Here is a 12,619-nt window from a genome sequence, read left to right as displayed (position 1 = left end):
CGAGATTTCGCGGCGTCTGCTCGATCTGGATGAAGGTAGACTATACATCTCGGGTTGTTCTTCCCACAATGTCAATATCGTCAGCGTAGGTCAGTAGTTGGGTGGACTTGAAGAGGATGGCGCCTCTTGCATTGACATCTGCATCGAGAATCACTTTCTCTAGGGCCAGGATAAAGAGGACGCATGATAGGGCACCCACTGTCTTAGACCGTTGTTAATGTTGGATGGTCTCCATGGTCTCCTGCTGCTTTTATCTAGCTTCGCATATCGATCAAGTTCAGCATAATCGGTCTTATCAATTTCGTCGGGATACCAAATTCTCTCATGATTGTGTACACTTTTACGTTGGCTATGCTGTCATAGGCGGCTTGAAAGTCGATGAAAAAATGGTGCATATTTCAGCAGTTTTTCCATCGCTTGCTGCAGAGAGAAAATCTGATCTGTTACTGATTTGCGTGGAGTGAAGCGTCTTTGGTGTAGGTCAATGAGGCTCTGGACATATGTGGCTATCGGACCCAGCATCTGCTTTCTGCAGAGAATCTCTTATATATGGTACTCAGCAACGTGTTGCACTACGTGGTATTCCCCTTCTTATGTATGGGACAGATAATGCCCCGTTGCCAGTCGTCAGGCATTGATTCGCTATCCCACACCTTGAGCATCAGGTGATGAACCACTTTTTGTAGTTGGTCGCTCCTGGCCACTTATGGTTTTTAAGCCGATGGATTGCACGGAGTATTTCTTCTATGCTTGGTGGTGGCAGTATTTGCCCGTCGTCTTCAGTTGGCAGGACCTCCAACTCACCGATATTTTGTTTGTTGAGCAGTTCATCGAAACACTCAATCCGCTGCTCCAATATGCCCATTCTGTTGCGTTCTTTGAGAATGCAACATTACTTTGTATGCAGCATTCTTCCGTTCCGTTACTAGCTTACATTTGTCGTCGAACCAGCCGTTCCGACTTTTCTTGGGACTGGGGCCAAGTATGTTTGTGACCGTATCAATGATAACGTTCTTCAGGTGGTTGTGAAGATTATTTGTTGACGCTTCATCTTCAGGACATCTGTTAGCTGCAGTTATTGAGGCATCCATTTCCCCCTTTAAGGTGTTACAGAGGGCTGTGCTGTGAATGGCTTCAGTATTCACTCTCATCTGATTGTCAGAGGAGATTGTAGGTGATGCAGACCAAAGAGATAGTGATCCGAGCTATATTGGTTCCCTTATATGTTCATCAAGGCTGAGACGTGTTGGCGTTCAATTGGTTGAAAGTGGTCCCGTCTGAAGATGTCCACGTATCTTTATGGAACGCTTTCCGTGCAAACCAGGTATTTCCAACAACCATCATTTGTATTTTGATATAATCTATGGGGGCGAAAATATCGCCCGAACACGGACTCTTTCCCTACTTAACTGTTAAAATTTCCCCGTTTATGAGGCTTATATTTCTAAATTTGCCTCGCAAACACAGAATGCATAGCCTTTCGCTTATATTTTCAAAACATGTTTTACTGGATGGCCAGCGCATCTCTTGCAACGCCGTTACATCGGCCTTATATTGGGGCACGGTATCGGCTAGCTCCTTCTCTGTACAGGGAGCACACGTCCGATGAAAAATGCGCAAATTGTTTTTACGTTGTTGTTGCCGGATGCGTCGTTGTAAGGTCCGTCCTGTGCGAGGCGCCTTCTATGGCTTCATAACGTCGATTTCCCTTGTAGGTTTGTCAGCCCTACCCAACCCCCAACCTGGATTACCAGTTGGTACAATGTATCCCGTGTTTAGGTCATGCACGTTCAGTTCAGTGAAAACACCCTGCTTCACTTTTGGTGATTACGAGAGTGTATGTCTTTTCAAAGACGAATCTGGAAACCATATGATCGGCCGGCATCAGAGCTACCGGATGTGTGTCAAGGAATTTCCAGATAAACGCATGACCGTGTGATTAGCCGCCTTTCCGCGCTCCAATGGCATCGAGTCTATATGCGCCATTGGCTGATTTCCGTTTCACTTCGAAATGAATGGGGGATCGATGTAGGATAGCTTCAAGTGCCGCAGTCGGCGTAGTACTCATTGCTCCAGTAATACTTAGTCAACCAAGCTTCTGAATCGGCGTTAGCAGCTTCCTGCTGTTAGCAAAGTTCAGTCTCGGCCACCACACGATGCATGCATACATCAAAATGGGTTTTATTATGGATGTGTAGATTCAGTTTACCCGTTACAGCACCAGAGCAATCTGCAGGATTTCTTATCTAGTTCCTGTATATAGCACTTCCATGTTAACTTGGGAGTTGAAATGTACTCCTAAATACTTGACTGTTTGTGTCAGCTGGATTTCCGACTCTGCTAAGGTGGGTAGCGTATAGCTGCCCCACCTGACTTTCCTAGTGAACGTAATTAGTCCAGCATTCCTAGCGTTCACCGTGAGTCCATTGTGGAGGCACCAACTTTTTGTGTCCGCAAACTTGCCAATAATTATTACGGCTAGGTCGTCCCCAAATGCTTGCGAAGACTTTTCGTCCACCACTGCCACTGCAGGGTATCCGTTACCATAGCAGGGTATCCGCCATAACAGCAGAAAGAGAACCCCTTCCTGTAAGCAGCCCCTAAGAGATACTGCTTCACTAGAGTTCTGGCCGACAAATATGAGGATTTTTGTGCCCTCTAGCATGTGATCCAACTGATTAACAGCGGTTCGATTCCATACTGTCTTGCCGCATCACAAATTGGCGCAAATGAGGGATAATTGGAGACATCTTCGATGTCCAGGAATGCGCCTAGCGCGTATTCTTTTTCGGACATCGCCTTTTCAATTTTTGCCGTCAGTTGATGGAGTGCTGTCTCCGTGGATTTGCCTTTCTGGTAGGCGTGTTGCTTATGGTGAAGTGGGCACTTAGGAATATATGTATCCCTTATGATACGATCTACTAGTCTATCTAGTCCTTTTAGTTGAAAAGACGTTAGACCAATCGATCGGAAGCTTTTTGCGTCTGTATAGGTGGCTTTTCCTGGTTTGGGAATAAATAACGCTCCACATCACGCCAGTTAATTGGAATATAAGCGTGTGCTTGGCATGCACGATTTATATTCCGAATATGAATCCAGGGCATCCATTCCCTCTATTACTAGCGCAGGAATGATGCCATTCGGAGCTGCAGACTTTTATCTATGGAACGAGTCAAATGCCCATTTTACTCGCTACAGTGGTACTACTTTCCATGCCAGATTCCAGTCTCTCGGTTGAGGGCTGTATGCACCTGTTCGCCCCGAGATTAGATTTTGGATGCTGCCTGGGAAGTGCAATTCAAGCAAATGGTTTGCCGTTTCTTCATAACTTTCTGTGCACCTCTCGTTCTGAAAAGGTAAATAACCCTGGTTAGGTTCTTTAACCAGAATCCGCTTCAGCTTTGAGGTTGCCTTGTGTGCCTCTCCTTTCTCCGACCAGAGCCGCGATGTCAGGGGATGCCACCGTGATGTCGATAACCTCTCGCCTGACCACGTTGAAGTAAGTGGGTTCATTACTCAAATTAAGGATCTTCAAATCGGTTCCTACTAGATACTCCAGTAGTTTCGATCCTCTTGGATTGCTGTTGGAATTTCCCCAGCATATGTGGTGAGCGTCGACATCACATCCTGCTATTACTCCCATGAGTTTACTTTTGGCATATTGGATAGCTCCGATGAATGTTGCACTGGGAACGTCTTTTGCGTCATGGGGGAAATATGCAGGGCACCATAGTATCTCTTTATCTCCCTGTTGCCTTTTTATGGTTAGTTAAGCTGTTGTGGTGTCGCCATCACATAAGTCGTTAACCAAATTAGCCTGAAAGTCTTTTGAGACTACTAGTAGTGCCTGAGTCACTCGTTCGTGTTGAAGTTTAGCCGTAACATTTTACGGTATACCCCTACCGACTCAAAGCAAAGCTTGATGCCTTGCGAGGATGCAGTCCTTATAGCTAGGAGGAGTTTCCTCCTAATTAATTAATTGCATTTTAATTGTATTTTTTAAAAAGGTTTTTGTTTTCTCATAATTGGCTGCTTAAACCCTGTGACCATTCAGCCCCAGGCACGTTAGTCACACCTTGGCTTGGGGTTCTGATTACCGCTTGGCTTCAGGTGCCACCTCCCGTTTCCTGGAGGATCGTTCTTACTGAGCTCCCTCATCATGCCAAGGTAGGTAATCGTCGAGGGACGATTTCTGACTAACATTGAGTTTTCCATTATTACACACAACCAAATTTTGCACAAGATTACCACACGGTACGTATGTGGCGCAGCAAGGTGAACAACAATAGACATTTATTTCGAATGTTGTTAATTCGATTGACAGTTGCCACTACCGGTGTACTCCGTCGCGGAGTAGGCCTTGATTTGTCGAGAAAAATAATGGAAGTTAAAAAGTTGATTTTGACATTTGGATTTCAATGAAGCAGAACTAAGTATAAACAGTTCTTCGAAAGAGAGAGTCTCGCTAATTATTCTTTAACTTTGAGAGAGTCTCGCTAATTATTCATTAACTTTATATTAATAAAATTATTTAAGCTGAGTTTCTACGTTTATTTTAATATGCCAACAGAATCGAATCGAAATCAGTTGCTAGTGGTATTCATATCCAATATCTAGAAGAAAATTACAATCAAGTCTTATCAAGACTAAACGCACATGTGAGCATATAAATTGAACATTACCAGACTACTGACGGAATACATATATACGTATCTTTCTTAATTGAGACTATTGCTGCTGAAAAAAGTATCCCAGCAAAGAGTCCGTTTCAGCAAAGAAATTTTTGTTTGTAATAAACTCAGAATCATGTCATTATGGAGGATTTCAGTTGCAGTCTCTTTGAACGAACAGAAACTCAATTTTCCTCAAAACGAATTTATCTTAAGTCATCACAAAACCTTAAAACCCATTTTCAATTTGCATAACTCTAGAACGCAAGCGGCACTTAGATTCAATCAACTGTTACTTACTCTGCCCATTGTATCTAATCATTCAATTAATATTAGTTAAAACATTTGTAAATCAGTTAGCAACTGCACAAATCACAAACAACACCGGTTGTAATGACATCTACGGTGATTTCGTGTGATTCCATGATTATGATTACGATGATTACGATTACATGATTACATGATTGCAATCGTAATCATGGCCTGTGATTATCACAAACTCAGGCATAATATTGATTATAATCACAATCATAATCAGGATTATGATTTTGACCTACTCTAAAGCCAAAACAAAATATCAGTAGATTGTGGAAGTATCATACTAATAACTATATAAACAAAAGTAGTTCAATTGTAGTAATGATCTTAAACTTGATAAAATAATTAAAAAAAAAACCTAACGTGGAATATCCATAATAAAGGAAAAAAGAATATTAACTTTATTTAACACTCGTTTAGAGATTTACACTTTTGAAAATCTAAGCACTTTTAAAGCCAATTGGATCGGACTTACGTAACTCACAGCAAATGTAGACTTCACTAACTTACAAATAACATTTTATGCTAAACATCCAATGAATTAATATATAAGTTATAATTATATGTGTATTATTATAAATTACGAAGAATATGAGGATATAATAGGCAAAATTATGAGAAAGGATTATGTTAACACCTCTCACTACTACGATTCGAGCCACCATTAGGATCAAAGATAGCTTCCCAATTTGGACCAAGCAATATCCATATTCTATGAGCGGCAACGAATTTGTAAAGGAAAAAATTGGCGATATATTAAGGGGTTTTTTTTTTCTAGTTCATTGCTTTATTTTACAAAAATAAAAACATAGCTTTAATACATCATGTTTCGACTTGACTTCACCAAAATTTAAAAAAAAAAAAAATTAATAATGTGAAAAGTTATCGCTGTTTGTGTGGAGCCCGTTCCTCCAGAAGTCCCTTGCGGTGATTATCACAAGTCCTTGGAGATTCATCTGAAATCAATCGGATAAGAGAAATTCGTTTTATTAATAGATAATCTTGTGCCTGATAGAAGCTTTTTTTTTTGTTTTCAAAATTAACAAAATGGCGGCCTCAGGAAATTTTTTTCAGATTTTTCAGACAGTTAATTGTTAAAAAAAAAATCGATATTTATGAAAGAAAAAAAAATCCTTCGATCAGGCACGAGTTTTTTATGTTTTCCATAAGCAGTATAAATTTTATTGAAATCTACCGAGCGGTTTTTAAGTTACAGTGATCACCAGTTGAAAAAACATAATTTTGAGAAAAACGCATTTAAACTTTTGCTATTGATTTATGTAGAGTTATACAAATTATTTACTTACTTACACTGAGTCATCTATTCCTGGGCCATATATATTTTCAGAAGTTCGAAGTTGTCTTGAAACCTTTCTTTAATCACGTCCCATGGTAAATCACTTGAAAAATAATTTATTTTAACACAAAACTATCGACTATCGATTGCAGCTGCTGCTAGCTACCTGCTCTCGAACGCTCCGTAGCGCCCAAGCGCCCTTTGTTAATTGTTGAATAACTCGAAAAGAATTTGTCGGATTCACTTTAAATTTTCACAAAATATTTTTAAAATATTATATTTTAAGAAAACGCAATAAAAAAAAATAAATTTTTTGAAAATTCTGACTACCCCTAACCCCTTAAGAAACGAATAATCAAACCTAGCAAAGTCCTTACAGTTCGCCTGTTTAGATAGTTCTAAACAAGTCGGGAAACCGGAAGCTAGACGCTGCAGTTATGAAAGATTTTGTGTATTTTTTCATAAAGAGATTTGAGTGTGCATTTGTCAGGTGATATTGACATTCAAAGTCTTGAATTTGCGCAGAAGCGACAGATTTGATCTATTATAATTTTGTTAGTAATAGTGCAATTTTCACCAAATTTGGTAGGATCATACTCTATGCTGCAGCCAATTACTAAAAATTATGGTAATGTACTACTATTAACTTTATTTGAACAGGTTTCGGTATGAAGAGTATTTCGGAGCCTAGGCACCATACAGTGGTAGCTTCTTGATTTCTTTCAGATTTTCGGGTTGGGTAGTTTCTGAGAAAGGGTCCGTTAAAGAAATGATCACTTTCAACCCCCCGCACTCTCCATCTTTCCAACAAATGTTAAAACCGGCTTCGAAAAGTACTAACCGAGACCTTTAATTTGATACGCCACACGAGCATATTTGACGAAAAAAAAATGTACACCTCTCTTTTGCATGGCAAGGTGTGTGAAACAAAACCTTATTAGAATCGAGAAGGTTTCTGTCTGTCTGTCACACCCGATTTATTCGGAACCGGCTAGACCGATTGTCACGAAAATTGGTGAGAGTATGTAATCTGGTATTCCCTTTACATGCAGTAAGTGGCGCTATCTTGTGTTAAGTTTAAGGGGGGTTCCCCATACATGTGAATGGAGGGTGCCAATTTTTTTGTCACAGAATGTAGCCATGTGGGGTATCAAATGAAAGGTCTCAATTGGTACTTTTCCAAACTGGTTCAATATTTGATATTAGATGAAACATAGGAGAGTGAGGGCTCAAAATATGACCTCCAGAAAGTGTAACAGGTCTCGTTCTCAGAACCTATCCAACCAAAAAATCTGAAAAAAATCACAGTGGTGCATCTCTACGAAATCTAGGACTCAAAATATATCCGGTTCCGATATCTGCACAAATAAAGTTAATAATAGTATATTTCCACATTTTAGAAATTTACCCGGCACCCCCCTTATGTTCATTCCAGAAGTACAAAATTTGGCACGCGTGTAATGAAGAACATGCACAGTTTGGTCAAGTTTGAAGAAAATCCAACTATTATTGACAAAGTTATAGGGGGTGAAACTTTACAATTTTGTGAATTTCGTGCACTCTACAACCTGCATGAGGTCATCATCACATATCAATTCGTCAATACCACAACGAAATGAGTTCTTATGAATTGGGTCGCAGAGAATTATTTTGTTTTAATTTTTTAGTTATTTGTCAACCAGACATGTGTGTATGTAGGTATATAATATATGCATGCTAACGGGGCTAACGGGTAGTGCCTAATTCAGATAGATATATTTGTATATTAAACCACCTCTTGTGCACGAAGTAAATGGGAAATGTGGGTACGATCAAGTTATATACGTGCATATATGAGTACAATATTCGAAAATATTCAGTTTGTTTGTTTTGGGTGAGCGTAATATCTATGCCTGTAATATGTACGTATGTCTCGTAGTTTGGAAAAATATGAAGGATTATGTTGGATTTGTAGCTATATATGGATAGAAAAATGTATGTTGAAATTTTTTACATAAGATGAAACAAAACCTTTATACCCGAAGCGCGAGCTTCCGCTATTCCGACTTGTTTCAGAACTAAAATCGAAAACACGAACAAATAAAATACAGACTGTTGAAGATTATCTTATTCCGAGAACGTTAAAAGACAAGATCAGTCTTAGGACTAACTTCCTATCATCGGAAAATAATTAAAGATTTTGCGAAAATTACAGAATCTTTAACTGTCTATCTGAGAGTAAGAATAAAAACAAGTCGGGAAACCGCAAGCTGGGCGCTTCAGGTACGAAAGGTTTTGTATGTTTCTTAGTCCGTAGCACGTAATATATGCATATATTAGGTTAGGGAAAAGTAATGTCGTATTTTGTCAATAGATGGCGACACTGAAACATATTTTGTGTTGTACTTATCGCATCGGGTCACACTATACGGCGATTTGAAGACGACAATCTGGGATAGAGGTGTCTCTTTAACAGTTTTATGATCGTACATTTCAGTCTCAAGGTATAGCGCATCAAAAATGGAGTTCACCAAGGATGAAATTCGTCATATTTTACATTTTTGCTACCTGAGAGGTAAAAATGCAACGAAGGCGAAGTTTATGGGTCTGATACTGTAACGAATCGCACTGGACAGTGTTGGTTCGATCGATTTCGTTCTGGTGTAGTGGATGTCCAAGATACACCCCGTACTGGTAGGTTAATCGTCGTAGAAACCGATAAAACGTCGAAATCATCCAAGTAGACCGGCATGTGAGCATTCGCTCGATTGGCCAGGAACTGGGTAAGGACCATAAAACCGTGTGGAACCATCCAAGTAGACCGGCATGTGAGCATTCGCTCGATTGGCCAGGAACTGGGTAAGGACCATAAAACCGTGTGGAACCATTTGCAGAAGATTGCATTCCAAAAAAGCTGGATGTTTGGATGCCAACGAGTTGACGGAAAAAAATCTCTTGGACCGAATCAACGCCTGCGATACACTGCTGAAACGGAAAGAATTCGACCCATTTTTTTGCGAACAAAACGGCGCATATTTGACTTAAATCGGACAATTCTAAGTATGTTAAATAAAGCGTTAAAGTTCGATCACAAATACGACATTACTTTTTCCCGAACCCAATATTATGGGACAATATCCACTTTCAGATGATATTGACATTCATAGTCTTAAATTTGCGAAGAAGCGACAACTATGACGTGTTATATGATAACTTTGCTAGTAATAGTGCGATTTCCACCAAACTTGGTGGGATCATGCTCTATGTTATACCCTATTGTTGTGGTACTAGCATGAACTTATGGGGGGTTTTGCGGCCAATTACTAAAAATTATAGTAATATAGTATTATTAACTTTATTTGTACAGATATCAGCATGGAAGGTATTTCGGAGTCCAGGCACCATATAGTGGCAGCCTCCTATTTTTTCAGATTTTTTGGTTGGGTAGTTTCTGATAATGGCCCCCTTAAAGGAATGTGTAGTGACCGCGGCTGCGTGACGGGAGCGGAATCTCATTCGGCTCTTTCTTAATTAATTTGCTGAAACAATGCATTTAATAGTGTGCAATTGCCTTAATGTTCGCCGCAGATTGCACATTATTGAATGCATTCGAGCGAATTGATCTTGACAAGAGGCGAATGATTTGCCGCATCCGCAGGCGCATGCGCATGTTGCCGCAACATTGCTTAGCGAGTGAGAAAGGCTATGTAGCGGGAATAGAAGCGGTGCACGAAGAAAGGAACGTGAAGAGTGGTGAGGGTTCTTAGTTGAGGACAGGAGGAAAGAAGGAGCGATTGTTGTTTGGAATCGAGGAAGAGGAACAAAATTCAATTTTTATAGAAGGAGAAATAAAGAAAGAGGAGAGAAAGTCTTGGAGAACAGAAGGGGATCATTGGTCCGAAGGTGTGAAGATTTTCGCGAGCAAAAGAAGGGAGTTCGACCAAGGGAACTAACACCACATCGTGCTAAACCCTAACGCAAGTGTGTTTTGAACGAGGATTCCGAGAATAAGTTCAAATCGTTGACAAATCGTTCAATCGTTGGCAAGTGATAAATGCACAGTGATTTAAGGCAAAAAGGAGAAAAACAATTGAACAGACAGATAGTTGAAGTGTCGGATGAATGAAGTTAATATTTAGCTGCAGAAGTAAAGTGTCGGAATTCCCGCGCTGTGTATAAACCAAAACAAACACATAAAACGTGAAGTACGAAATTATAGAGAGAAAGTGTTTTTTTCTAAGGACTATATAGCTCGGAGTGACATCTGGGTAAGTTGTTTATTTTCTTTTCTATTTTCTTTTTTTTTATGATTTTATTTTCATTTTTTTTCTTTAAACTTTTGTTTATTTTTATTTTCATTTTTTTTTCCTCAAATTTTACATTTTGGTTATTTTCTTTATTTTATTTTCATGTTTTTTCTTTAAATTTACATTTTGGTTATCTTTATTTTCATTTTTTTTGTAATAATTTTTTTTGTAACAATTATTGAATGCTGGAACAAGAACCATGTTGATTGAATAATCCTATCGTAGTTTGAGGACTTCCTCCCTTTCGTTCCTCCTTACTCCCGCAGAATTTCTATAGAGGGACATCCTCAAAGTGAATAACTGGCCTGAGGATGTCGAGGAAGGGTGGGAACCTCAGAGGCCGCGCCTCATACAAGATCTGAGGCGGAAGAGACAGCAATTGAGACAGTAATCCGTCGTGGATCTCCCCCTCCTTGATCGCGGCACTCAGGTCCGGAGACTTACGGCTCAACGCGCGCGGTCGAGCCGGTTTTTTTTCCCCTTTTCTATTTTCCAACGTTAGCTCGCGTTCTGTTTGTCCATCGATAGGCCGTCGCAAAATTCATTGTAAAGTCGAATTTAAAATCCGGTGCGGACCCACGCATCGGAAAAGACACGTTGGTTTTTAGTAATGAAGCGTGAGGGATCAAAGCGCTCAAAGGACCCCCCCACAACCGAGCACTTTGATGGAGCTTCAATCTTTGTGGGCGGACCTTCACGGTCAATTTAGCCAAATTGTTTAGATTTTTGGGATAGCTCTGCCCTCTAGGTCGTTATCGACTATCAACTATCACTAAGGATGATCGACCTGATCTCCTTGTTCCACTCTTAACATTACAAATGATCACTTTCAACCCCATGAACTCCCCACCTTTCTAAAAAATGTCAAAACTAAGACCGACTTCGAAAAGTAATAATCGAGACCTTTAATTTGATACCCCACATGACTATATTTGATGAAGAAAATTTACACCCCCTTTTGCATAAATTCATCGTAAAAGGATGGAACTCACTTTATGCGTGCGCGTTCACAGTTCCCAGCTTTCTACCAAATTTGGTGTCAATTGCTGTAACCATCTCCGAGAAAAATACGTGTGACGGACAGACAGACAGACAGTAAACCGATTTTAATAAAGTTTTGTGTTCACACATAGAATAGAATAGAATTGGATGAAGAAGCTATAAAATCAATAGTGATATTAAAAGATATATTACAGGAAAAGGTCGAACTTTATCAGCTCGACTTCAATAAATCTTTTGAATTAACTACTGATGCCAGCAGCCTAGCGATCGGGGCCATAATAAGCCAAAATACGAATCCAATTGTTTTTATCTCAAGGACTCTTCACAAAACAGAACAGAATTATTCCAGGAATTATTAACTATTATATGAAATCTTAAAAAGCTAAGAAACTGTCTATGCCGTACAGCTGACAATCATATACACGGGCCGGGGGCTGCTTATATTCTATTTCTGATAAAAATCTATATCCAAAATTAAAAAGATGGAAGAATCTATTAGAAGAGTATGGTGCAAAACTCATTTATAAACCTGGACATCAGAATATTGTCGCTGATGCACTATCCAGACAATTAATGAATGTGACTACATCAGATTGCAGTCTGTATTCAGCAGATAGTTCTCAGCGTAACGAAACCAAACAGTACTGCAACCTATAAATAGCCTAGCCCTAAACACAAATAATGAAAGAAAATACAACTGATGAGTTGAACTTGGTCAACACATTTCAAGGATATGTAAAGTACGAGGTAAAATTCTCACATGCACAGTTTATTATAGGGCAATTAAAAACGATAGTAAACCCAAAAACTAAATACTAATTTGTCTAAAACAAAGTATGACAGACATCCTAAAAACAGAAATTTAAATTTAATTTACACCTACGCCAATCAAACCTGGCACCTACATTCAAATAGATATCTTTTGCTTCTCAAACAGCACATTTATAACTTGCGTAGATAAATATTCAAAATACGCTTATTTTAGAAAAATACCCAACAAAATCAAAGTATTCGAGCATTTGGAAGAAATATTCCGAACAATATTC

This window comes from Hermetia illucens, chromosome 1, assembly GCF_905115235.1.
Source record: "Hermetia illucens chromosome 1, iHerIll2.2.curated.20191125, whole genome shotgun sequence".
Lineage (NCBI taxonomy): Eukaryota > Metazoa > Arthropoda > Insecta > Diptera > Stratiomyidae > Hermetia > Hermetia illucens.
Note: the sequence above shows the minus strand (reverse complement) of the source record.